This window comes from Panthera uncia, chromosome X, assembly GCF_023721935.1.
Source record: "Panthera uncia isolate 11264 chromosome X, Puncia_PCG_1.0, whole genome shotgun sequence".
NCBI classification, from domain to species: Eukaryota; Metazoa; Chordata; class Mammalia; order Carnivora; family Felidae; genus Panthera; species Panthera uncia.
This window is the reverse complement of record NC_064817.1, coordinates 39,505,094-39,532,990: the sequence shown is the minus strand read 5'-3', so window position 1 is coordinate 39,532,990 and position 27,897 is coordinate 39,505,094. Positions and strand designations below refer to the sequence as shown.

At 42.4% G+C, this 27,897-nt stretch overlaps 1 pseudogene; it reads right to left on the bottom strand.

Moving 5' to 3' along the window:
- Window positions 1-248: 248 nt before the first annotated feature.
- Window positions 249-26,029, bottom strand: LOC125931276 (60S ribosomal protein L23a-like; annotated as a pseudogene).
- Window positions 26,030-27,897: the final 1,868 nt, after the last annotated feature.

Genomic DNA, 27,897 nt, shown 5'->3' with positions numbered 1-27,897 from the left:
AACAGGGAGGGGGACAAAACATAAGAGACTCTTAAATATAGAGAACGGAGGGTTGCTGGAGGGGTTGTGGGAGAGGGGATGGGCTAAATGGGTGAGGGGCATTAAAGAATCTACTCCTGAAATCACTGTTGCACTTCATGCTTACTAAATAAATACATTATTAAAAATAAATAAAGTCCTCTTGAAATAGAAAGCTATCTTTTAAGTGCTAATGCAAAGGCAAATGAAAAACACTTTTTAAACATGCGAAGTATGTTTATTTTTCCTGTAAGAACCATAAATGCTAATAAATTACCTAAAACGGAAGCGACCAATGATTTATGAGCAAGCTGCTTTGGTCAGACATTACAAACTTTGGTATACTCCAGAACGTGTTACTGCACTTGTGAAATTTCTCTTGTCTAACCTAAATTCACATCCCATGGTGATAACATGGTAAATGTAGTGTTATTAAAGTAAGTGAAGACGTTTAAAAAAAACACCATCGTTGTCAACCCCTGGTACTAAACAAAAAACACAGCACCTGATCAGATTACTTGGGATTTTGCAGGGTGCGTGCTCCACATCTATAGGTATTGCTAAGCTCCTATCTACAAAATTACCCCAAAGAAGGTCATATTTGAATAAGATGCTGAAAAAAAGTAAGCAGTCTCAATTGTAAAAAGCAGTAGCTCTTTTTTTTATGGTGAAAAAACTTATATTTAGATTTAGCCAGCTGGACTCAGCTTAGATGATCCCAATTTTGTTGGCAACACCCAAAGCATCATAGTCAGGAGCCAGTCGAATATATGTCTTCTTTTCCCCATCGGGCCCGATCAGAGTGTTGACTTTGGCCACATCAATGTCATAGAGCTTCTTCACAGCCTGTTTGATCTGGGGCTTGTTGGCCTTGACATCCACAATGAACACAAGTGTGTTGTCCTCTATTTTCTTCATGGCTGACTCGGTAGTCAGGGGGAAGCTGATGATGGCATAGTGACCAAGCTTGTTTCTCCCGGGGGTGCTCTTTTGAGGGTATTTGGGCTGCCTTCAGAGATGCAGTGTCTTGAGCCGTCGGAAGGGAGGTGGCGTGTGGGTCTTTCTCTGTGCAACTGGATGCCTTTCAGCACTGCTTTCTTGGCCTTCAAAGCCTTTGCTTTGGCTTCAGCTTTGGGAGGGGGTGGAGCCTCCTTCCTCGCCTTTGGTGCCACCTTCGCAAAAGGGAACAGTAGCTCTCTTGATGCCTTTGGCCATTATGATCCACACTCAGACATGATTTTGAAAGTGTATGCAACTTGTACTAATGGAGACAGGAGCCCAGTAGGCTCATGAACCAAATGACCATGGTGACAGGGATGGAGGCTATATATGGAACCAGCGACACAGACTCTCACTCACCAAGGCTGACCTGGCCACAGCGACAGCACAGTGGCCAAGGTGCCAGCAGCAGAGACCAACACTGAGTCTCTGACATGGCCCCACACTCTGGGGTTATCAGCCAGCTACCTGGTGGCAGGTGGATTACACTGGGCCGCGTCCACATGGTGAAAATTTTTGTGATCTTGGGTTAGGTGAACGTCTCCCAAATACAGCACTTAAAAGCAAGATCCGTAAAAGAAAAAAAATTGTAAATTAGGCTCCATCAAAATTAATGTCTTGTTTTTTGGCAAAACTCCATGAAGAGAATGAAAACACAATCCAAGACTGGGGAAAGGATTTGCAAATTACCTATCTGATAAAGACAGCATGGGAGAATGGCCTTTTGAAGGCTCAGCTGCAGTTCTAACTAGGTGATAATACCTTGCAGAGCTGAGACGATATCCACCAGGAGGCTGTACAGCCTCGGAATCAGCATCTAATATATGGTACTGTTTCTCCCAGAGACAGGAGTCACGGATCCAGAATTCAGAGGGGGGAAATGGGAACGGCATATCACTGACTATTGCCCATAATGATCAGTGAGCAAAAATGTTCCTGCTCATCCGTGTGACCTTTATGCTCTGCTGGTATAGAGATCTCAGTTCCAAAGGGATGAATGCTTGGGGCGCCTGGGTGGCTCAACGCTTGGTTTGGGCTCAGGTCGTGATCTCACGATTGGTGAGTTCGAGCCCCACATTGGGCTCCGCGCTGACATCGCAGAGCCTGCTTGGGAGTCTCTCTCTCCCCCTCAAAATAAATAAAATAAATTTTAAAAAACATAAGAGTGATTCCATTTCACTGGAACCTAAGACTGCCACCCAGAAGCTTTGGGCTTCTCATGCCTCTGAAGCAACAGGCAAGGAAGGGAGTTCCCGTGTTGGCTAGGGAGACGGAGTCTGCTGATACACCATGGAGGTATGGAGGCATATGCCTGAAATATAGAAGGCCCCCTGAGGCATGCTCTCCTGCTGTGTGATTAAAGTCAGCGGACAACTATACAACCCAATTCAGGCAACTATTAATAGACGGACCCTGAAGGAATGAAGGTTTAGGTCACCGCACTAAGTAAAGAAGCGTGACCCAGCGAGGTGCCTGCTGAGGGCGACGGGAATATGGGATGGAGAGAAGAATGTATTTATAAATACCAGGATGGTTGCATCATGTTAGACAGAAGGATGATCTTGTTATTGTCTTTATTTGGGGACTGGGTATGGCTTAGGGTGACGTGTGTGGGCGCCAAGTTGACAAGGGCTGGACTGTGATGGTCAGTTTTATGTGTCAAGTGGGCTAGCTATCATCCCCAGGTACTCAATCCAACACTAATCTGGGCGTTGCTGTGAAGTTAGTTTATAGATGTATTTAACATCTACCATGAGTTGATTTTAATACAGAAGATTATCCTTGATAATCTGGAGTGGGTTTTATCCAATCAGTGGAAAGGCCTTATGAGCAAAACTGGAGTCTCCCTGAAGAAGAAACTCTACTTGTGGATGGCAATGTCTGGCTCCTGCCAGCTTCCACTTTGCCCTTCCTGCTGGCTCACTCTATGGATTTGGGACTTGATTAGCCAACTCACACAATCACTTAATCCAATTTCTTGCAATAAATCTCTTCTTAAAAATTTTTTAATGTTTATTTATTTTTGAGAGAGCGAGATAGTGCGAGTTGGGGAGGGGCAGAGAGAGAGGGAGACACAGAATCCGAAGCAGGCTCCAGGCTCCGAGCTGTCAGCACAGAGCCCGACGTGGGGCTCAAATTCACGAACAATGAGATCATGACCTGAGCCGAAGTCAGACGCTTAACCGACTGAAGCACCCCAGGTTCCCCATTGCAATAAATCTGTTAATGTACATATATATCCCCTAGTGGCTCTGTTTTCTCTGGTAGAACTATGACTGATACAGGGTACCCAGTTGGGCCTTTAATCCATTGACAAGCAATCCTTATACAAAGAGAAGGCAGACACAAAGGAGAGGGTCGTGTAAAGACAGAGGCAGAAATTATAGTGATACAGCCACAAACCAAGGAATACCCATAACCATAAGGAGCTGGAAGAAGGAGTCAAGCAAGAGAAAAAGCCTAGACTGCCCTGAAGAGACTGTTGGAAGAAATACAGACGTGAAAGGCACTGCTGGAGAGGGCTCAGAAGGAGGTGAAAAAGATGGCAAGGGAGGGGCGCCTGGGTGGCTCAGTCGGTTGGGCATCCGACTTCAGCTCAGGTCATGATCTGGCAGGCAGTTCATGAGTTCGAGCCCCACATCAGGCTCTGTGCTGACAGCTTGGAGCCTGGAGCCTGCTTCGGATTCTGTGTCTTCCTCTCTCTCTGCCACCCCCACCCACCATGCTCTTTCCCTCTCTCTCTCAGAGGTAAATAAACACTAAAAAATTAAAAAAGAAGATGGCAAGGGAAATTTCTATCATCTTAGAGAATACATGCATCACGAACAGAATGGTAACAGACACAGAAACATTAAAGGTGCTTCTGGTGAGGTTTCAGATGAAAATGAGGAACACGTTATTGGAAACGGAAGGAAAGACTATCCTTGTTATACAGTAGAGGAAAACTCGGTAGAATTGTGTTCTATAGTTCTGTGGGAACTAAAACTTGTAAGGAATGACCCTGGATAACTTAGCTGAAAGATTTTCCAGTGAACCATTGAAGGTGTAGCCTGTTTTTGTCTTGCTGCTCATAGTAAAAGGTAAGACAAAAGGAACGTATTGAGTAAGGAACTGTTAAGCAAAAAAAGAACCAACAGTTAATGATCCGGTATATTCTCAGCCTACCCATCTGTGATGAATGCTAAACTCGGAAAATTCATTGTTGGAAACTAGAGCTGTGGAAAGCCAAGGGTGTGGCCAGACAATCTCTTCCTGAAGAGATTAGGTGTGTGACTCATGGATCCACTGAACCATCTCAGCCAAATCCAGGAATAGAGATGAGACTATCCAGTAAAGATCTTTGGGGGCCCTTCTGTCTAATGAGGACACACACGAGGGAGTCACAAGGCTTTTGTGAACGTTATATGTTCAGAAACACTGACAGCTCGAACTGAAAGGCATGGATACAGGACAAAATGAGAGAACGCTGGGAGCTTCCGGGCTGGTGGACACGTAGAAAGGTGGGGAGACTGATGTGCCTAGAGAGGGCATGGAAGCTCTATATCCCTTCCCCATACCTCGCCTTATGTGTCTCTTAATCTGGCTGTTGGCTCGTTTATCATATCCTTTAATAAACTGGTAAACATTTAAAAAACTGAGACAAGGATGTCAGACTTCCAAAATTTTACAGGCAGGAAACTGGCTGAGGGAGCTAGCTGACTGTAAATGTTTGCCACCCTGCAAGAAAAAAGGAAGAATGACTTAAAAGGCACAGTCAGAACGGAATTGTAGGTCCAGAGGTAGAGGCCAATGGAGCCACTGTCGGCAGTGCAGAGGCTGGAAGTGTTGCCACAGGTCCAGAAGATCAAAAAAGAGTCTGATGCAAGAGAAAGAAACACTAGTGCAGTAACTCAATTCTGTCTTCCGATGGTTCTTCCTTTATAGAACAGCTCCCTCCCAACTCTGATCGAGAAAAAGCACGGCAGTTTGCTGCACAGGCAGAAAGACCAGCTACATTCATGGGACACTCTTCCAATGGAGACATTTGGACACCATGGGGGGCAGTACTTTACCCATGACTTGTCATCTGGATATTGGTTAGCAATTTCTAACTTAGTAATGTTCCTCCTGCACAGACTTATTTGAGAGCATTGTCAGGACACTCAAGTCGTGCACCATCTGGTAACCCAGGAAAAAACTAAAAAAGAACCAACCAGAACAGAGTGTCAGAAAAGCATGGGTAAAGACCTCAGAAAGGAAGGGCAACAGATTAAGGACTCAAGATGATGGTGAAGAGGAAAACACATGGAATGCAAATTCTACTCAACAGAGGTGGTGATGTAGTAAGACTACAACAATATACTCACTAATCATTGTTTCTCTCATGATTTAATTCAACCAAAATTCTACTGGGGGTATTAGAGAGTATACTCGGGGGCACGTGGGTGGCTCAGTCGGTTACGCCTCCAACTCTTGGTTTCGGCTCAGGTCATGATCTCAGGTCATGATCTCAGCCTGCTTGGATTCTCTCTGTCTCTCCCCCTCTCTCTGTCCCCACCACACACACACTCTCTCTCTCTCTCTCTCTCTCTCTCAAAATAAATAAATAAACTTAAAAAAAATAATATTACACTGTATGGTAACTAACTGGAATATAAAAACATAAAAAAAAAATTCTGTTGGGGAAATAGGACTGCTTTATGTTTTCCAACTAATCTAAGTTTATTTATTTATTTTGAGAGAGAGAGAAAGCACAAGTCAGGGAGGGGCAGAGAGAGAGAATCCCAAACAGGTTCCACACTGTCAGTATGGAACCTGATGCAGAGCTCGAACCCACAAACCATGAGATCATGACCTGAGCCAAAGTTAGATGCTGAACCTACCGAGCCACCCACGTGCCCCCAGCTAATCTCTATTTTAAAATATTTCTTTAATCCTGTTTACTGGGTGTGAGTTAAAACACATGAAGCAATGGAACAGAAAACCATCAACAAAATGAAAAGGCAACCTATCGAATGGGAGAAGATATTTGTAAATGAGATGTCATACCCAAAATACATACAGAACTTAAACAACTCAATACCAAAAAAACCCCCGATTAAAACATGGACAGAATGGGGCACTTGGGTGGCTCAGTCACTTAAGCATCCGACCTTGGCTCAGGTCGTGATCTCGCAGTTCGTGAGTTCGAGCCCCGTGTCAGGCTCTGTGCTGACCGCTCGGAGCCTGGAGCCTGCTTCAGATTCTGTGTCTCCCTCTCTCTCTGCCCCTCCCCCACTCACATTCTGTCTCCCTCTATAAAATAAATAAACATTAAAAAATTATTCAAAAAATTAAAAATGGGCAGAGGATCCAAATAGATATTTTTCCAAAGAAGACAGACAGAGGGCCAACAAACACATGAAAAGATGCTCGACATCCCTCATCGTCAGGGAAGTGCAAATCAAAACCACAATGAGATATCACTTTACAGCAGTCAGAATGGCTAGTACCCAAAAGAAAAGAAATAACAAGTATTGGCAAGGGTGTGGAGAAAAAGAAATCCTGGTGCACCATTAGTGGGAATGTAAATTGGTCCAATCACTGTGGAAAACAGTATGGTGGTGCTCCAAAACTTTACTACCACTTTGGAAGACAGTAATTTAATTACTCAAAAAATTAAAAATAGAATTACCATACGATCCAGTAATTCCACTACTGCGTATCTACACAAAGAAAGTGAAAACACTAATTTGAAAAGATATACGCACCCCTATGTTTATTGCAGCATTATTTACACAAGCCAAGATATAGAAGCAGCCCAGGTGCTCACCCGTAGATGAATGGATAAAGAAAATGAGGTAGATCTATACGTATATCTACATACATACTAGAACACTGCTCAGCCATAAAAAAGAATGAGATCTTGCCATCTGCGATCACATGGATGGGTCTGGAAGGTATTATGCTAAGCGAAATAAGTCGGACAGAGAAAGACAAGTACCGTATGATTCCACTTCTATATGGAACATAGAAAACAAAACAAACAGACTTGTAAATACAGAGAACAAACTGGTAGTTGCCAGAGTATAGGTGGATGGGGAAATGAGCAAAACAGATAAAGGGGATTAAGAGTTAGAAACCTCCAATTACAAAATAAATACACCACACAGATACAAAGTACGGCATAGGGAATATAGTTAATACTGCAATAATGTATGGTGACAGATAGTAATGTGTAGAACTGCTGAATCAATACGTCGTATACCTGAAACTAACATAATGGTGTATGTTGACGAAGTTTTCATTTAAAAGTAAATTATTCTTGGGGCGCCTGGGTGGCTCAGTCGGTTAAGCGGCTGACTTCAGCTCAGGTCATGATCTCACGGTCCGTGAGTTCGAGCCCCGCGTCGGGCTCTGTGCTGACCGCTCAGAGCCTGGAGCCTGTTTCAGACTCTGTGTCTCCCTCTCTCTCTCTCTCTCTCTCTGTCCCTCCCCCGTCCATGCTCTGTCTCTCTCTGTCTCAAAAATAAATAAACGTTAAAAAAAAATTAAAAGTAAATTATTCTATAACCTATAATTCTATAACCTATCATCTACAATCTACATATTCCCCTGGGGGGAAGAGAAACCCACTCTAACTCGGAAGAGTCAAAAGATAAACAACTAACTGGTTGCAAACTCCCTGCATAAGGTAACCAGCTGTCAGAAGCCTAAAGAGTCAAAAGGCGTGACGCCAGTAACCTCCATCAGCTTCCTTATGTAGCATTTCGTACACCCAATATCACTATTCTCCTCTCAGATGGCATGCTTTGCTTAGAAGTATGTTACTCTAAAACTCTTTTTGGGGGGGAGTGCCTCAGTGGCTCAGTCGGTTGAGCGTCCAACTTTGGCTCAGGTCATGATCTCATAGTTCGTGGGTTCAAGCCCCACATCACGCTCAGTGCTATCAGTGGAGAGCCCACTTGGGATCCTCTGTCCCCCTCTTCTCCTTGCCTCTCCCCCACTCGCGCTCTCTCTCTCAAAAATAAATAAGCATTTAAAATAAATAAATAGGGGCGCCTGAGCGGCTCAGTCGGTTAAGCGTTCAACTCTTGGTTTCAGCTCAGGTCATGATCTCACGGTTCGTGGGTTCGAGCCCCACGTCAGGTTCCATGCTGGCAATGTGGAGCCTGCGTGTGGGATTCTCTCTCTCTCCCTCCCCAGCTTGAGCTCACGCTCTCTCTCAAAATAAATAAATAAACTTAAAAAAATTTTTAATAAATAAGCAAAAGAAGTAAAGTTCTGTAATTTTAATCTGAATTGAAAATGAATTCTGTATTTTTCATTGTCTTAAGAAAAAGTACGCTGAGTTCTGCTTCCAGGAAAATACACGTAAATGTACTCTTCCCTAGTCCTCCTGCTAAGTACATCTAAGAACCCTGGACACTATATATAAAACAAAGAAGAGAATTTTCTATGTACAGCATCATGTCATCTGCAAATGACAGTTTAACTTCTTTTTTTTTATTTTTTTAAAAAATTTTTTTTTTTACATTTATTTATTTTTGAGACAGAGAGAGAGAGCATGAACAGGGGAGGGTCAGAGAAAGAGGGAGACACAGAATCTGAAACAGGCTCCAGGCTCTGAGCTGTCAGCACAGAGCCCGACGCGGGGCTTGAACCCACGGACCTCGAGATCATGACCTGAGCTGAAGTCGGACGCTCAACCAACTGAGCCACCCAGGCGCCCCTAACTTCTTCTTTACCAATATGGATGCCTCTTATTTCCTTTTCTTGTAGGACTGCTGTCGCTCAGACTTCCAGTACTATGTTAAATTAAAGTGGCAAGAGCAGACATCCTTGTCTTCTTCCTGATCTTAGAGGAAAAGCTCTCAACCCTCACACGCCATTGGTGGGAATGTAAACTGGTACAGCCACTGTGGAAAACAGTATGGAGGTACCTCAAAAAATCTGAGGGACACCCGGCCGGCTCAGTTGGTAGAACAGGTGACTCTCGAGTTCAGGGTCATGAGTTCAAGACCCGTATTGGGTGTGGAGCCTACTGAAAAAAAGATTTCAAATCGAAATACGATATGACCCAGTAATTCTACTACAGGAATGAAGTGAAAATGAAGAAAAGGCAAATGAAAACACTAATTTGAAAAGATACATGCACCCCCATGTGTACTGCAGCCTTATTTACACTAACCAAGATATGGAAGCAACCCAAGTGATCACTAACAGATGAATGGATGAGGAAGATGTGGTACATACACAATGGCGTATTACAGAGTCATAGAAAAGAATGATACCGAACCATTTGTGACATGGATGGACCTAGACGGTATTAGGTTAAGTGAAATAAGACCGAGAAAGACAAACGTCAGAGGATTGCATTCATATGTGGAATCCAAACAAAACCCCAAATGAATAAACGAACAAAAAGCAGAATCACACCTATGAATACAGCAAACAAACTGGTGGTTGCCAAAGGGAGGGGGTGGGAGAATGGGCAAAATGGGTGAAGGCGAGTGGGAGACACAGGCTTCTGGTTATGAAACGATGAAGTCACGGGAGTAACAGGCACAGCATAATGGTATCTACACTTGTGATGGGCAGAGAATAATGTATAAACGTGTCAAGCCGCTATGCTGAACACGTAAAACTAATTAATGTAACTCTGTGTGTCAACTACACCCACATTAAAAAAGGCACGGCATAAGGAATACAGATAGCGCCGTATGGCAAAAAAAGGAGGCTAGGCTGGTGGTGAGCACAGCTTAATGTATAAACCCGCTAATTCACTATGGGGTACACCTGAAAGTAATGTAACACCAGGTGTCACCTATACTCAAATTAAAAAGTTTAAGAAATAAATAAGATATATTTCAGTAGTCAAAAATAATAATAATTCCTTCCTACCTGTGGTGCTCCCTGTCTGGGTCATAATAAAATATATTTAATTTTAAAAAGAAAATAAAATGAAGAAGACTGTGCCACTTGGAGATGAGGCAGATCAGTGGGGGACTTAAAACTCCAGGAACAACATAGCAGTGATTCCCCTGAGTTTTCTTTATACCACATATATCCCAGAGTAGGTGCTGGAGACGGAGGCAACCCAAAAATTCCAATGGACTAAGAAAGTGCTTTATCTGGTCAAAGGACCAGGAAAAGGACAACCTAGCAAGAAAGCATTTTTTAAAAATATTTATTTATTGGGGCGCCTGGGTGGCCCAGTCGGTTAAGCGTCTGACTTCGGCTCGGGTCCTGATCTCACGGTTCGTGAGTTCGAGCCCCGCGCCGGGCTCTGTGCGGACAGCCCGGAGCCTGGAGCCCACTTCGGATTCTGTGTCCCCCTCTCTCTGTGCCCCTCCCCACTCATGCTCTGTCTCTCTCAAAAATAAATACACTTAAAAAAATTTTTTTTAAATAATTATTTATCTATTTTGAGAGAGAAAGAGAGAGATAGAGAGCATGAGCAGGGGGGAGGGGGGGGGAGAGACAGAATGCCAAGCAGGTTCCATGTCAGCATGGAGCCTGACACGGGGCTCGATCTCGCGAACCGTGAGATCACGACCTGAGGTGAAATCAAGAGTTGGATGCTTAAGCGACGGAGCCACCCAGGCGCTCCCAGAAAACTGAAATAATAACCAACTTATTCCAGTCAAGCAACGTGGGAGAAAAGCACGAAAACCTATGGGTCCCGGCTCCATCCCGTCAGCAAAAGCCAAGTGGGGAGCATATAGTTCCACTTCTTTGTGGCTTTGACAAAGTGCTATACCCCCTACAACAGTGGAGTGGTATCACAAAAGACAAGCAGGGAGCTGAGGCTCATCCCTTCTGGGCAGCAAGGAGCCTCCTCACTCAGTGCCGTCAGTGAAGAAACCAGGGGGAGCCTGGACGTCCATCGCAAATCAGCAGTAATGAGGCATCCTTCCCCCGTCCTACCGAGTAGTGGTATCAGAGGTCTAGCCTCCGAGAGTCAGGAGACGTGTCTGGAAAGATACAATGGAAAGCTGGAACCCGACGCCTGCCCAGAATTAACGAGAAGCTCTCTACCTCGGGTTCAAGGGAAGCCAACTGGGAAACCTGGGCTTATTCTGCTGCCTGGTAGTGGTGACATGTCATCCTTTCTTCCCCAGCTGCACTGAAGTTAGAGGAAGCCAGCTACAACCAGTTTAAATAAGTACCAGAATCTCGTAACATCATATCAAAAATGTCTAACGGTTTCGATGGATAATCACTCATATCAAGAACCAGAAAAGGGGCGCCTGGGTGGCTCAGTCGGTTAAACGTCCGACTTCGGCTCAGGTCATGATCTCACAAGCTTGTGAGTTTGAGCCCTGTGTCGGGCTCTGGGCCGGCAGCTCAGAACCTGGAGCCTGCTTCAGATTCTGTGTCTCCCTCTCTCTCTGCCCACCCCCCCCCCTGTAAAATAAACATTTAAAAACTAAAAAGAACCAGAAAAATCTCAAACTGAATGAAAAAAATCAACTGCTATCAAGACTGAGGTAACAGAGAAAACTGTCCGATGAAGACTTTGAATCAGCCATCACAAAAACACTTCAATGAGCGCATCTCAGGAAAACAGGAGAAGATACCAGGAAGACGCAAATGGAGATGTTAGACCTGAAAAATACAATAACTAAAATAAAAAACTCAATGGATGACCTCAACAGCAGAACAGAGGAAACAGAGGAAAGAATGAATGAAGTGAAACACAGAACAGAAATTACCCAGTCTGAACAGCACAGACTAAATAGACTGGCGGGGGGGGATGTGCCCCAAAGCTCTATAACAAAAGAACCAACATCTTGCCATCAGAAATCAGGAAGGAGAAGAGAAAGAGGTGAGGCTTTAAAAGTACATGAAGAAATAACGAATAAAAATGTCCCAATTTGGCAAAACAAATACATTTACAGACTGAAGGACCAGAACAAATCCCAAACAGGATAAAACCAAAGAAATCCACACTAAGATATATTATCGTTAAGCTTTTGAAAACCAGAGATTTAAAAAAATACATATTGAAAGCCATGAGAGAGAAATGACACCTTACCTACAGAAACAATTTGAATGACGGCAGATTTCACATCAGAAACCATAGAGGCCATAGGACGTAGCACATCATTTTTCAGCTGAAAGAAAAGAACTATCAACAATGAAAATATCCTTCAGGAATGAAGGAGAAATAAAGACATTCTCAGGCGGAAAAAAAAAAAAAAATCCTAATACAATTTGTCCCGAGCAGATCTACCTTAAAAAGAATGGCTAAAGGAAGTCCCCTAAACAGAAAATGAAAGATAACAGAAGGAATCTTGGAACATCACAAAGAAAGAACAGATGCAGGAAACAAAAATATGGATAAATAGGGGCACCTGGGTGGCTCAGGTCATGACTGCGGCTCAGGTCATGATCTCATGGTTTGTGGGTTCGAGCCCCATGTTGGGCTCTGTGCTGACATCACGGAGCCTGGAGCCTACTTTGGATTCTGTGTCTCCCTCTCTCTGTCCCTCCTTCACTTGCTCTCTCTTTCTCTTTCTCTCTCTCTCAAAAATAAACATTAATAATAACACTAATAATAATAAGCTATACAGGGGCACCTGGCTGGCTCAGTCATCAGAGTGTGTGACTCTTGATCTCAGGGTCATGAGTTTGAGACCCACATGGGGGGTAGACTTTATTTAACAAAAAAATAAAAATAAAAAATAAATAAAAAGCTATACAAAGAGATACACTCAAAAACACTCTAAGTAAATCAAAATGGAATTCTAAAAAATGTTCCTATGACTGACCGGAAGATGGGGAAAAATAAAACAGAAAATGAAACAGAACAAACACAGAAGAAAAAATAAAATAAGACCTAACTTATCATTACTCACATTGAACGTCAATGGTCTAACTGCACCAATTAAAAGACAGAAATTGGAAAAAAAAATTACACACAGGACCCAAGTGTATGGTATCTGAAAGAAGGTCACTTCAAATATAGCAATATAGGCAGGTTGAAAGTAAAAGTATGAAAAGAGATATATCATGCAAACATTCATCAAAAGGAAGCAGAAATAATGTTAATTATACCTCAATAAAGTTGAACAAAGAAAAGCAGAAGTAGCTATACTAATATCAGACAAAGTAGACTTCAGAGAAAAAAATTACCAGAGACAGAAAGAAGACATCTAATGATAAAAACGCCAATTCATCCAAAGAGACAAATCAATCCTAAATGTAGAAAACAAAAGCAAAAGCTAATGAAACTGGAAAAAAAAAAAAAACAGAAAATGGGCAATTTGGGGACGTCTGGTGGCTCAGCTGGTTGAGCATCCTCAGCTCAGGTCGTGATCCCAGGGTCGTGGACAGAGCCCCGCATTGGGCTCTGCGCTGAGCGTGGAGCCTGTTTAAGATTCTTTCTCTCTCTGGGGCGCCTGGGTGGCTCAGTCTGTTAAGCATCCGACTTCAGTTCAGGTCATGATCGCGTGGTTTGTGAGTTCAAGCCCCACATTGGGCTCTCTGCCCTCAGCGCGGAGCCTGCCTCAGATCCTCTGCCCCTCCACTTCCCTCCCTCTCTCTCTCTCTCTCTCTCTCAAAAATAAATAAACATTAAAAAAAGAGTCTTTCTCCCTCTGCCCCTCTACCCTGCTACCCCGCTTGCATGCTCTCTCTCTCTCTCAAATAGAAATTTTTAAAAAAGAAAAGAAAATGAGCAATTTTCCCTGACCACACTGGAATGAAACTAGAAATCAATAATGGAAAGCTAACAAGAGAGCAGAAAGCTAACAAGAGAGGGGCACCTGGGTGGCTCAGTTGGTTGAGTTGGTTCAGCTCAGGTCGTAATCTCACAGCTTGGCTCCTGAGTTCGAGCCCCGCATCAGGCTTTCTGCTGTCACGGCAGAGCCCACTTTGGATCCTCTGTCCTTCTCTCTCTGCCCCTCCTCTCCCCCTCTCTCTCTCTCTCTCTCTCTGTCTCTCTCTCTCTCACAAGAATAAACAAACATTTAAAAAAAGAAAGATAACAAAACAATCTCCAAACACTTGGAAGCCAAATGACACATTTCTAATAATCTATGGTACAAGGAGAAAGTCTCAAAGGAAGTTTTAAAAATACAATAAACTAAATGAAAATGAACATACATTTACAACTTGTGGAACACATCTAAAGCAGTGCTGAGAGGGAAGTATAGCACTAAATGCATACATTTGAAAGAGGAAAGTCTCAAACCAAAAATCTAAGGTCCCGGGGCACCTGGGTGGCTCAGTCGGTTAAACGTCTGACTCCTGTTTTCAGCTCAGGTCATGATCTCACGGTTTGTGAGTCGGGGCTTGACATTTCTCTCTCCCTCTCTCTCAAAAAAAAAATAAATAAATAAACAAATAAACATTAAACATTTTTTAATAAAAAAATAAACAAAAAGAAAAACCTAAGGTCCATTTCAAAAACCTAGAAAAAGAAACCATATTGAGGTTATGCTGTTTAAGGGTACAAACTTGGAACAGCAAGTGATTATAGGAAACAATATTATAAACTTCAAAGTTGTTAATAAACTAGACTTAAATTGTTCCCACCACAAAAAAGAAATGATAATTATGTGATGTGATTGAGATGTTAGCAAACTTACGGTAGTAATCATATTGCAATATATAAATGTATCAAACATATGTATACTTTAAACTTACACAATGTTATATATCAATATTTTAATTTTTATTTTTTTTAAATTTTTTTAACATTTATTTTATTTTTGAGACAGAGAGAGACAGAGCATGAACGGGTGAGGGTCAGAGGGAGGGAGACACAGAATCTGAAACAGGCTCCAGGCTCTGAGCTGTCAGCACAGAGCCCGACGCGGGGCTCGAACTCACAGACCGTGAGATCATGACCTGAGCCAAAGTCGGCCGCTTAACCCACTGAGCCACCCAGGCGCCCCTCAATACTTTAATTTTTAAAAAAGAAAAACAATAGGACTAAAATAAACCCAGAGCAAGCAGAAGGAAAGAAATAGAAAAGAGACAAAAATAGGGGCACCTGGAAGGCTCAGTACGTTAAGCGTCCGACTTTGATTCAGATCATGGTCTCATGGTTTGTGATTTTGTGCCCCTCATCGGGCTCTGTGATGATAGTTCAGAGCCTGGAGCCTGCTTCAGATTCTGTGTCTCCCTCTCTGCCCCTCCCCCATTCATGCCCCATCTCTTTCTCTCTCTCTGTCTCTCAAAAATAAACATTAAAAAAAATTTTTTTAAATAAAAGAGCAAAAATTAGTTAAGTTGAAAACAGAAAAATAATAGATAAAAATCAGTGAAATAAATCTTTGAAAAGATCAATAAAATTGACAAATTTTTGGCAAGACTGAAAAACAGAGAAGACACAAGTTACCAGAATCAGGAATGAAACAAAGACTATCACTACAGACCTTGCAGACATCAAAAGGATAATAAAATTATAAATAATTCTTCATATACACATTTGATAACTTACATAAAATGAACTACTTCCTAAAAAAAACCCACAAACTATCACAAATTGCCTGAAATGAAATAATTTGAATAGCCCTAGTACTACTAAGGAAATTTAATCCATAATTTAAAAGAAGAGAAAAGAAGGAAAAAAGAAAGAAAGGGAGGGAGGGAGGGAGAGAGAGAGGAAGGAAGGAAAGAAGGAAGAAAGGAAAGGAAAGGAAAGGAAAGGAAGGAAGGAAGGAAGAAAAAGAAAAGAAAGAGAAAGAAAGAAAGAAAGAAAGAAAGAAATCAATCAATCAATCAATCACTGGCCCACACAGTTTTCCTGGAGAATTTTGTCAAATTCTTTTAATTAACACCAATTGCAAAACCTCTTACAGGAAAAAGAAGAGGAAGTAATTCTTCCTAACTCATTCTACAAAGCTAGTTATTTACCCGTGATAAGCTTAAAAGGGGGCCCCCAAATATATCCGCATCCTAATCCTGACAGCCTGTGGATATCACCTCTAAAAAATGGCAAGAGTAAAAGGGTCTTTGCAGGTGTGATAAAGGATCTCAAGATGAGAGGAGTATCCTGAATTATCCAGGTGGGTCCTAAACGCAGTCACATGTACCCTAACAAGAGGAACGTAGAAGAAAATTTGCCACACACACAGAGGGCAGTGATGTAAAGCCAGAACAGAGACAGATTCGAAGATGCTGGTGGCCATAAGAATGGAATGAGGAAGGCCAAGGAACAGGGGCAGCCCCCAGAAGCTAGAAGAGGCAAGGAAGGTTCTGGAGGGAGTACAACCCTGCCAAAACCTTGATTTGGGCCCAGTGATACTTATTTTGGACTTAAGGCCTCCGGAACTGCGAGAGAACACATTTCTGTCATTTTAAGCCACCAAGTGTGTGGCAATTTGTTGCGGCAGCCACATGAAGCTAACACATTCCCTGATTACAAAGTCAGACAAACACAGTATAAAAAAGAAAACCACACCCCAATAACACTCATGAATATGCAGGCAAAAATTCTTGACAAAATATTAGCAAATATAACTCAGCAATATATTAAAAGAATTATAGGGCGCCTGGGTGGTTCAGTTGTTAAGCATCTGACTTTGGCTGAGGTCATGATCTCATGGTTCGTGAGTCCCACACTGGGTGAAGGCGAGTCCCACAAGTCCCACATCAGGTGAGTTCAAGCCCCGCTTCGGGTGAGCCTCGCTTCTCTCTCTCCGTATCTCTATCTGTCTCTCTCTGCCCCTTGTGGGATTTTCTCTCTGTCTCTCTCTCTCTCTCTCTCTCTCTATCTGCCCCTCGCTCACTTGTGCCCTCTCTCTCTCAAAAAAAAAAAAAAAAAAAAACAAGAATTATACACCATATCTAACTGGGGTTTATTCTAGGAATGCAAGGCAGGTTCAATATTCAAAAATCAATCCATGTAATCCACCACATTAAGAGGATTTTTAAAATCACATGATCATATCAACGCATGTAAAAAACAGCATTTGACAAAATTCAATATTCATTCCTACAAAAAAAAATATGAATAGAAACAGGAAAAGACAGGAACTTCTTAAACCTGATAAACAGCATCTAAAACAAAACTGCAGCTAACATTACACTTAATGGTGAAAGACAAGATTAACCAGCAAGGCAAGAACGTCCATTCTCACAATTCTTATTCAACGTAGTGCTAGAAGTTCTAACCTGTGCAATAAGGCAAAAAATGGAAATGAAAGGCGTACAGAATAAAAAAGAAGAAAGAAAAAGTCCCTATTTACAGATGATATGATTGTCTATGTAGAAAAATCACAAAACTTTGGGGCACCTGGGTGGCTCAGTCCGTTAAGCGTCCAACTCTTTATTTTGGCTCAGGTCATGATCTCACAGTCGTGAGGTAGAGCCCTCACATCAGGTTCCATGGGGCATGGAGTGTGCTTAAGACTCTCTCTCTCTCTCTCTCTCTCTCTCTCTCTCTCTCTCTCCCTATGCCCCTCCCCCATGCACACACGTACTCTTTTTCTCAAAAAAAATGTTTTTTAAATCACAAAAAAATCTACAAAAAATAAAACTCCTGGGACTAATAATTGAATTCATCAAAGTCACAGGAAACAAAATATAATACAAAAATCAACTGTATTTCTATGTTAGCAATGCAAATGTGGACTCCAAAATAAAAAAAATATAAAACCATTTATAATCACTCAAAAAAATGAAATACTTACGTATAAATCTAACAAACTATGTACAAAACTTGTAATAACTACAACAGACTGGCCATCTTGAGAAAAAAGAACACTGCGGGCCTCATGCTCTCTGATTTCAAACTATAATACAAAGCTATAGGAATCAAAACAGTGTGGCATTGGCATAAAAACAGACACACAGATCAATGGAACAGAATAGAGAGCTCAGAAATAAACCCACACACATATGGCCAATTAATTTACGTCAGAGGACCCAAGAATAGTCAGTGAAGAAAAAGGACAGTTTTTTCAATAAATGGTGTTGGAAAAACTGGGACAGCCACATGCAAAAAAATGAAACTTTTTTTCAAAGTTTCACCATGCACAAAAATTAACTCAAAATGAATTAAAGACTTGAACCTAAAGCCTGAAACCATAAAACTCCAAGAAAACATAGGCACTAAGCTCCACGGTAAAGATTTTTTGGATTTGACACCAAAAGCAAAGGCAACAAAAGTAAAAATAAACTACTGGTACCACACCAAAGCAAAAAGCTTCTGCACAGCAAAGGAAACCATCAACTAAATGAAAAGGCAAACTACCGAATGGTAGAAAATATTTGTAAAGCGTATATCTGATAAGGGGTTCATATCCAAAATATATGAATAATTCACACAACTCAATGGCAAAATAAAAAAAAAATCCGATTTAAAAATGAGCAGAGGAGGGGCGCCTGGGTGGCTCAGTTAGTTAAGCGTCCGACTTCAGCTCAGGTCACGATCTCACGGTTGGTGAGTTCGAGCCCCACCTCGGGCTCTGTGCTGATGGCTCAGAGCCTGGAGCCTGCTTCGAATTCTGTGTCTCCCTCTCTCTCTGCCCCCGCCCCTACTCGCGCGTGTGCGCTCTCTCTCTCTCTCAAAAATAAATAACATTAAAAAAATTTTTATAAAAAAATGGGCAGAGGATCTGAGTAGACAGTTTCCAAAGAAGACATGCAGATACTCAACACGTACATGAAAAGATGCTCAATGTCAGTAATCTAGGGGCACCTGCCTGGCTCATTTGGTAGAGCGTGCGACTCTTCATCTCAGGGCTGTGAGTTCGAACCCCACATTGGGCATGGAGCCTACTTTTAAAAAGAATCACTAATCATAGGAGAAATACAAATCGAAACCACAGTAAGATATCACCCCACACCTGTTAGAATTGCTAGGCAGTATCAAAAAGGCAAGAAATAACAAATGTCGATGAGGATGTGAAGAAAAGGGAATCCTTGCCCACCACTGGTAGGATCATAAACCGGTGCAGCCACTACGGAAAACAGTATGGAGGTTCCTCAAAAAATTAAATATAGAACCATCATATCATCCAGCAATTCCGCTTCTGAATATTTATCCAAAGGAAAAAAAAAACACTAACAAAGAAAGATCTGCACCCCCATGTGCAGTAAAGCATTATTTACAATAGCCAAGATATGGAAACAACCGAGGTGCCTGTCCATCAACAGATGAACGGATAAAGAAAAATGAGGTGTGTGTGTGTGTGTGTGTGTTTGTGTGTGTGTGCACGCACACACACAATGGAGTATTATTCAGTCATAAAAGAAAAGGGAAATCTTGCCATTTGCAAGAATGTGGATGGACCGTGAAGGCATTATGCTAAGTGAAATAAGTCAAGACAGGGAAAGATATAAACACTGTATGATCTCACTTACATGTGAGATCTAAAAGAAAAACAAGCTCACAGTACAGAGAACAGATTGGCAGTTGCCAGATGTGGGAGTAGGAGGTGGGCAAAATGGGTGAAGTCAAAGGTCAAATAAATAACTCACGGAGATGTAACGTACAGCATGACCACCAGAGTTAATTATACTGTACTGAATATTTAAAAGTTGCTATGAGAGTACATCTTCGAAGTTCTCATCACAAGAAAAAAAATTCTATAACTCTGTACGGTGATGGATGTTAACTGGCTTTATTGTGGTGGCCGTTGTGCAAAACATACAAATATCAAATGATTATGTTGTACATTAATATAATGCTGTAAGTCAATTATACCTCAATGAAAAAAAAAGAGCATGGTACTGGTGAAAGAAGAGATAAATATATCAGTGTAACAAAAAGAAAGGAAATAGATTCACAAATATAATCCACTGATCTTTGACAAAGGAGCAAAGGCAATTCAATGGAGAAAACAAATTGGGTGGAAACTGGACATCCATATGCAAAAAAAAAAAAAAAAAAAAAAACTCCAGACATAGTCCTTATACCTTTCACAAAAATTAACTCTAAATGGATCTTAGGATACAAAAATACTGATTCGAAGGGGCACATGCACCCGGACGTTTATAGCAGCATTATCAACAGGAACCAAACTATGGAAACAGTCCAAGAGTCCACCGACTGATGAATGGATAAAGAAGATGTGGTATAAATATACAATGGAGTATTAGCCTCAAAAAGAATGAATCTTGCCATTTGTAATGACATGTGAAGCGAAAGAAGTCAGTCACAGAAAGACAAATACCACATGATTTCACTGATCTGTGGAATTTAAAAAACAAAACAGATGAACATAGGGGAAGGGGAAAAAAAGAGAGGAAAGCAAACCATAAGAGATTCTTTTTTTAATGTTCGTTATTTTGAGAGAGACAGAGAGAGCACAAGCGGAGGAGGAGCACAGAGAGGGGGGACAGAGGATGCAAAGCAGGCTCTGGGCTGACAGCAGAGAGCCCGATGCTGGCTCCAACTCACGAATGCGAGATCATGACCTGAGCAGAAGTCAGATGCTTAACCAACCATAAGAGACACTTACCTATAGGGGCGCCTGGGTGGCTCAGTCAGTTGAGCGTCCGACTTTGGCTCAGGTCATGATCTCGAGGTTCGTGAGTTCGAGCCCCACATCGGGCTCTGGCTGACCGCTCAGAGCCTGGAGCCTGCTTCTGATTCTGTGTCTCCCCCCTCTCTGCCCCTCCCCTACTCACGCCCTGTCCTTGTGTCGAAAATAAACAAACATTAAAAAAAAAAAGTTTTAAAAAAAAGAGAGAGACACTTACCTATAGAGAACAAACTGAGGACTGATATATATATATCCCTATGCTTATTTCATTATTATTTATAATAGTCAAACTATAGTAACAACCTAAGTGTCTATCAATAAATAAATGGATAAAGAATGGGGCGCTTGGGTGTTTCAGTCAGTTAAGCGTCCGACTTCAGCTCAGGTCATGATCTTGCAGGGGTTCAAGCCCCACATTGAGCTCTGTGCTGACAGCTCAGAGCCTGGAGGCTGCTTCGGATTCTGTGTCTCCCCCTCTCACTCTCTGCCCCTCCCCCACTCGTGCTGTCCCTCTCATAAATAAATAAACTTTAAAAAAAAAAAAAGAAAAGAGGGCGCCTGGGTGGCTCAGTCGGTTGAGCGTCAGGCTTTGGCTCAGGACATGATATCGCAGTTCGTGAGTTCGAGCCCCACGTCAGGCTCTGTGCTGACAGCTTGGAGCCTGGAGCCTGCTTCGGGTTCTGTGTCTCCCTCTTTCTCCGCCCCTCCCTTACTCATGCTGTCTCTCTCTGTCTCTCAAAAATAAATAAAACGTTAAAAAAAATTTATAAAAAATAAATAAATAAAAGAAAAAAATGGATATTAGACATATATGCAAAATGTAAAACTATAAAACTTCTACAAAATAACAAGGGAAAATCTAAGTGACTTGGGTCTGGAGATGTTCTAAAATACAACACCAAAAGCATGATTCATAAAAGGAAAATTGACAAGTTGGACTTTATTAAGATTTTAAAATTCTGCTCTATGAAAGACACTGTGGGGTGCCTGCCTGGGAGGCTCAGTTGGTTAAGCATCCAACTCTTGATTTCAGCTCAGGTCATGATCTCACGGTTCGCGAGATCAAACCCCACATGGGATTCCAAGCTGACAAGCGTAGGAGCCTGCTTGGGATTCTCTCTCTCTGTCTCTCTCTGTCTCTCTCTGCCCCTCCCAAGCTCGCTCTGTCTCTCAAAATAAATAAATAACCTTTTTTTTTTTTAAAAAAAGGGACACCATTAAGAAAATAAAGACACAAGCCTAAGAATGAGAGAAAAGTATTTGCAGAACACATGTCTGATAAGGGACTTGTATTTATTTATTTTTATTTATTTATTTTTTAACGTTTTATTTATTTTTGAGACAGGGAGAGACAGAGCATGAACGGGGGAGGGTCAGAGAGAGGGAGACACAGAATCCGAAGCAGGCTCCAGGCTCTGAGCCATCAGCCCAAGAGCCTGACGCGGGGCTCGAACTCACGGACCGCGAGATCGTGACCTGAGCCGAAGTCGGCCGCTTAACCGACTGAGCCACCCAGGCGCCCCGGGACTTGTATTTAAAATATACAAACAACGCTTAAAACTCAACACTAAGGAAACAACCAACCCAATTTAAAAAATGGACAAGATCTGAGTAGACACTTGACCGAAGAAGATATACAGATGGCATATGAGCACGTACAAACTATGTTCACCATCATTTTTCATTAGGGAATTGCAAATCAAAACAAGGAAATACCATCACACACCTACTAGAATGGTTAAAATCCAAAAACCCAACAACACCAAATGCTGATGAGGATGTGGGGCAACAGGAATGCTCTCGTCCATTGCTGGTGAGAATGCAAAATGGTGAAGAACTTGGGAAGACAGCTTGGCAGTTTCTCACAAAGCCAGTCTTACCATACGACCTATCGTTGCACTCCTAGTTATTTACCCAAGTGAATTGGAAACTTACATCGACACAAAAACCTGCATATAGGGGCAGCTGGGTCAGTGGGTTGAGCGTCTGCCTCTTGATTTCGGCTCAGGTCACAATGCCAGTGTCTTGGGATAGACCCCAGCACTGGGCTCCTCTACCTCTCCCCGTCTCGTGCACACACATGCTCGCTCTCTCTCTCTCTCTCTCTCTAAAAAAATTAGAACTAAAGTAAAATAAAAACCTGAATATAAATGTTTATAGCAGCTTTACTCATAATTGCCAAGAACTGGGAACCGCTAAGATGTCCTTCAATAGGTGAATGGACAGGCAAACTGTGGCACATTCATACAATGGAATATTATTCAGTGGTAAAAACAAATGAGTTATAGGGGTGCCTGGGTGGCTCAGTTGGTTAAGTGTCGGACATGGGTCCGACTCTTGATTTTGGCTCAGGTCACCATCTTGATGTTGGTTCAGGTCATGATCTCATGGTTCGTGAGATTGAGTCCTGCGTTGGATTCTATGCTGACAGCATGGAGCCTGCTTGGGATTCTCATTCTCTCTCTCTCTCTCTCTCTCTCTCTCTCTCTCTCTGCATCTCCCCTTCGCACTCACGCTCTTGCTCTCTCTCTCTCTCTCTCTCAAAAATAAATAAACATTTAAAAGAATAATGGGGAAACTGTAGGGGAATACAGAGTGGTAATGGACCTGCATGTACTCTTTTCTCAATTATTCTGCAAATCTAAAACTGTACTACAGAAATTAAGTCCATTAATTGTTTGAAATGCACTTAGCATACAATCCAGCGATTGTCATTCATCTCCTACAAAATCCTTACACAAACGATCACAGGATCTTTATTCATAATAGCCAAAAACTGGAAACAACCCAGATTCCCTTCAACTAGAGGTTGGTTAAACAAACTGCAGTACATTTATACCATGGAATACTGCTCAGCAAGAAAAAAGAACAAGCTATTCGTAAATGCAACAATCTGCATGGATCTCCGGAGAATTACGCTGAGTAAAATCCAGTCCCAAAAGGTTACATACTGTATGATTCCATTCCTATGTCATGCTTGATACGACAGAATTATACAATGAGAGCACAGATTAGTGACAGCCAGGAGTCAAGGAGGGAGTAGGGGGAGGAAGGAAGTGGCTACTAAAAGGCAAGATGAGGGGCGCCTGGGTAGCTCAGTGGGTTAAGCGCCCGACTTCCGCTTAGGTCATGATCTCGCTGTCCGTGACTTTGAGCCCCACGTCGGGCTCTGTGCTGACAGCTCGGAGCCTGGAGCCTGCCTTGGATTCTGTGTCTCCCTCTCTCTCTGCCCATCGCCCACTTGCACTCTATCTCTCTCTCTCTCTCAAAAGATAAATAAACATTAAAAAAAATGTAAAAGGCAAGATGAGGGGGTCCTTGTGGTGATGGAAATGTTCCATATGTCAATAGCCTGGTTGTGATACTGTACCAAGGTTTTGCATGATGTTCCCATTGGAGAAAAGTGTGTAAATGGTACATTGCATTTGAATCTACAATGATCTCAAAATTAAAATTTACCTTAAAAAAACAAAAGAAAAAATGTGTTAAGTAGGCTCCTCCTCCTTACCTCAAAGGATCTGCCAGGCTGTCCTGGAACCAGGGCAGGGAACCTCTGGGGTGATTTCCCAGTAGCTGGCATGTTCACCCTGGGTCTCAGCCCACCTTCCAAAGCTGGAGGGGAGTCTGTATGTGGGCTGCGGTCAGAATGAATGGAAGATCCCGCAGCCTCCAGTAAGGAGGAAACTCAACAGCTCCACGGGGACACCAAGAAATCCTAAAAGGACAGTATCCATGTCATCAGTGTCATTCTACATTCACACCACAAAATTCAGCACCGCCCACTCTGAGTGTTAGGGTGGATTATGAAAACAATCATGATATCTGAAGTCACACTGATGACCTCAGAGTCCTTGATTCTGGGGTGGCTCCCTAGGGAGCTTCACACCTTACCTAGCAGCCTACTCCTCAGTTCCAGGTTCAGGGTAGATCGGGGTTTGTGGGGAGGGCAGAATTGGGGCAACAAATGGTGCTAAAGCCCTATGAGGTGGACAGAGGAAGGACTTGTCCATGGGGACCTAGTGGGTGACCGCGGAGGCAGGAAACCTGGAAACCTGAATGAAAGGTCTCTCTTCTGCCCTCTTTAATTATTTTGCCATTTATAGGGTGAGAAATCCCTCTTAAATTCTTCTACAGGAAGCTCTTAACCTCTTCTTTCCAGAAGATGATTCAACATTAATGTTATTTATTAATCAATAGATGGGGGGGCATGCTGTTATTAAATTACACCAGAAAAGCATTTGACACCATTCTGCAGATATTACTAATAAAACTCCAACTAAAACTAGGGAAGAAGTAAATCACTTAAATATCACAAAAAATCATTTACCAAGCATAGCCCTGAAATATTATGCTAAAAAGTAAAATGATGACGCTATTGCCGTTAAAATTACGAACAAGATAGGGATGTCTGACATGACTCAAAATTGTTTTGCTGGCTCTATGAGAGATGAAACAAGGAGAATAAATGTTGCAAGTTAATAGAAATGTGGCTTTCCTTGCCAGTGATATGATTTTACACAAAGAAAACCTGACACTACTAGCATTCAGAGCAATTTGATAAGGGGCTGGATACCAGATAAAATTATAAGAGCAGATAATTTTTCCTCTGTAATGGCAACAATAATCAAACAAATGAAAACGGGAAAACAAAAATCCATTAATAATGATAGCAAGAAATACACAAAATATACTTAAGGAGGTGGTCGAGTATGATTTAAACAAAAATTGACAAATATAAAATAGTCACACAGATATACCATATCCTTGGATAAGAAAATGTAATAAAAATGTCAACCCTGCCAAAAGCATTGTATTAAAGTAATGTAAAGAATAAACAAAAAAGAAACACAAAACTCAGTAATAGTAAGATGGTGTGTACAAAATGTGTGGAATGCAGCTAAAGAGATTCTTCAAGAGCAATTCACGTTCTACATGGTTTTTAACAATGAAGAAAGGGTGAACATTCATGAAGTAACGTCTCGACTTAAAAAGTTACAGAGAAAATGGTACAGATAAGAGTAGAAATTAATAGAAAACAAAGGTACATCAGAGAGGATGAACAAGGCCAAAAGTTGGTTCTTTGTGAAGGCTAATAAGATTAGCAAATCTCTGGGGAGACTGATAAGGAAAAACCTAAACACACACTCTATTAAGACTTGACAACAAGAAGCAGCAAGCTATCTAAAAACCTGACCACCCCAGAATCCCCTATCCCTGACCTGCACAGATTCCCATTCACCAGATTCCTTAACTCCCCACCAATGGACCTCACAAACTGACAATTCATCATTCCCAAAAGCCAACAAAGCCATCACCTCAAAAATCACTGATGACTGTCACGCCACAAAACCTCATGCACTCGCTTTAGCGTCGCGCGCCAACAGGACTTAAACGTCCTCTGAGGGCCACTTCCGTTTCCTGTCCTCACCCCTGACCGTGCCCCTTCTGCGTGGTTGTTCTCGCACACGATCGTAAGGGCTGTGATGCTGTGGTCTACTCACTCCGAGCAAGGTGCAGTTAGGGATCAGCAGAGACTTTGTCCACGAGTGGCGTTGTTGGGCGAGGAATATGGCTGTGCCCAGGCTTTCCTCCATGGGGGCCGCCATCTTAGCGCCCATTCCGTACAGTGGGCTGTTCCACCGAAGGCGGGGGCGGGGGGGGGGGCGTTGTTCAGGGGTAGAAACCTTCTGAAGGCAAGCGTTCCAGAAGAGCTGGTCTTTGGAACTGGGTTCTATAGGTCTGTGCAAAAGTTACAGAAGCAGAGGTGCTGGGAGCAGGGGAGATGTGCCCTCATCTTCAAGGGAGATACCACTGAGGAGAGGGGTAAAAATCAAGATTAGTGCCCCCCTGGAAGATGTCACTCAGAGGAAAGGAGAAATTAAAATGGTACAGTCCTCCTCCTGACAGATACTTCTGGGCAAGAAAGGGAAGGAGTCGGGGGTGGTATAGTCCTCTCCTTGGAGATACCACGGGAAAGAGGGGGGAAACTCAGGTTACTGTTGATCCCCTCCTGGGCGATACCACTGGAGAAGAGTGGGGAGAGGCATGGTGGTACATTGTTTTGATGTGCTGGAATTGGTATTGAAGGGAATTGAATCCCCCTCAATCTCCATTACCTCCATTACCCCACTAAAATGACAGTAGCTAGAAATAAATAATAACAATAGACTTTGATATGGGCAACTATTTTTTTTCAATATATGAAATTTATTGTCAAATTGGTTTCCATACAACACCCAGCGCTCATCCCAAAAGATGCCCTCTTCAATGCCCATCACCCACCCTCCCCACCCTCCCACCCTCCATCAACCCTCAGTTTGTTCTCAGTTTTTAAGAGTCTCTTATGCTTTGGCTCTCTCCCACTCTAACCTCTTTTTTTTTTTTCCTTACCCTCCCCCATGGGTTTCTGTTAAGTTTCTCAGGATCCACATAAGAGTGAAAACATATGGTATCTGTCTTTCTCTGTATGGCTTATTTCACTTAGCATCACACTCTCCAGTTCCATCCACGTTGCTACAAAGGGCCATATTTCATTCTTTCTCATTGCCACGTAGTACTCCATTGTGTATATAAACCACAATGTCTTTATCCATTCGTCAGTTGGTGGACATTTAGGCTCTTTCCATAATTTGGCTATTGTTGAGAGTGCTGCTATAAACATTGGGGAACAAGTGCCCCTATGCATCAGCACTCCTGCATCCCTTGGGTAAATTCCTAGCAGTGCTACTGCTGGGTCATAGGGTAGGTCTATTTTTAATTTTTTGAGGAACCTCCACACTGTTTTCCAGAGCGGCTGCACCAGTTTGCATTCGCACCAACAGTGCAAGAGGGTTCCCGTTTCTCCACATCCTCTCCAGCATCTACAGTCTCCTGATTTGTTCATTTTGGCCACTCTGACGGGCGTGAGGTGATATCTGAGTGTGGTTTTGATTTGTAATTCCCTGATGAGGAGTGACGCTGAGCATCTTTTCATGTGCCTGTTGGCCATCCGGATGTCTTCTTTAGAGAGGACAACTAATATTTTTAAGCAAATTGTTAATAGAAAAATATTTAGAAAATGTTATAAGCTTACTTTCGCTGAAACTACATCTCCAAGACACGCCCCCAACTCCTCCTGTCAACCAGGTTGCAGCCGCTTAGCCTCTCTTATATGGGAATTTAGGAGTTACTACTTACTCTTGGGAGAGAAGAGAGGATTCTAGGGGTTCTTCACCTCTGAACCCTTATCTTAAACATTCTTCGAAACCTACTCCTGGGGCACCTGGGTGGCTCAGTTGGTTAAGCGACCAACTCCTGATTTCTGCTCAGCTCATGATCTTGTGGTTTGTGAGTTCGAGCCCAGCGCCAGGCTCTGTGCTGACAGCATGGCGCCTGCTTGGGATTCTCTCTCTCTCTCTCTCTCTCTCTCTGCCCCTTTCCCACACACACACTCTCTCTCAAAAAATGAATAAGTAAACTTAAAAAAAATAAAACC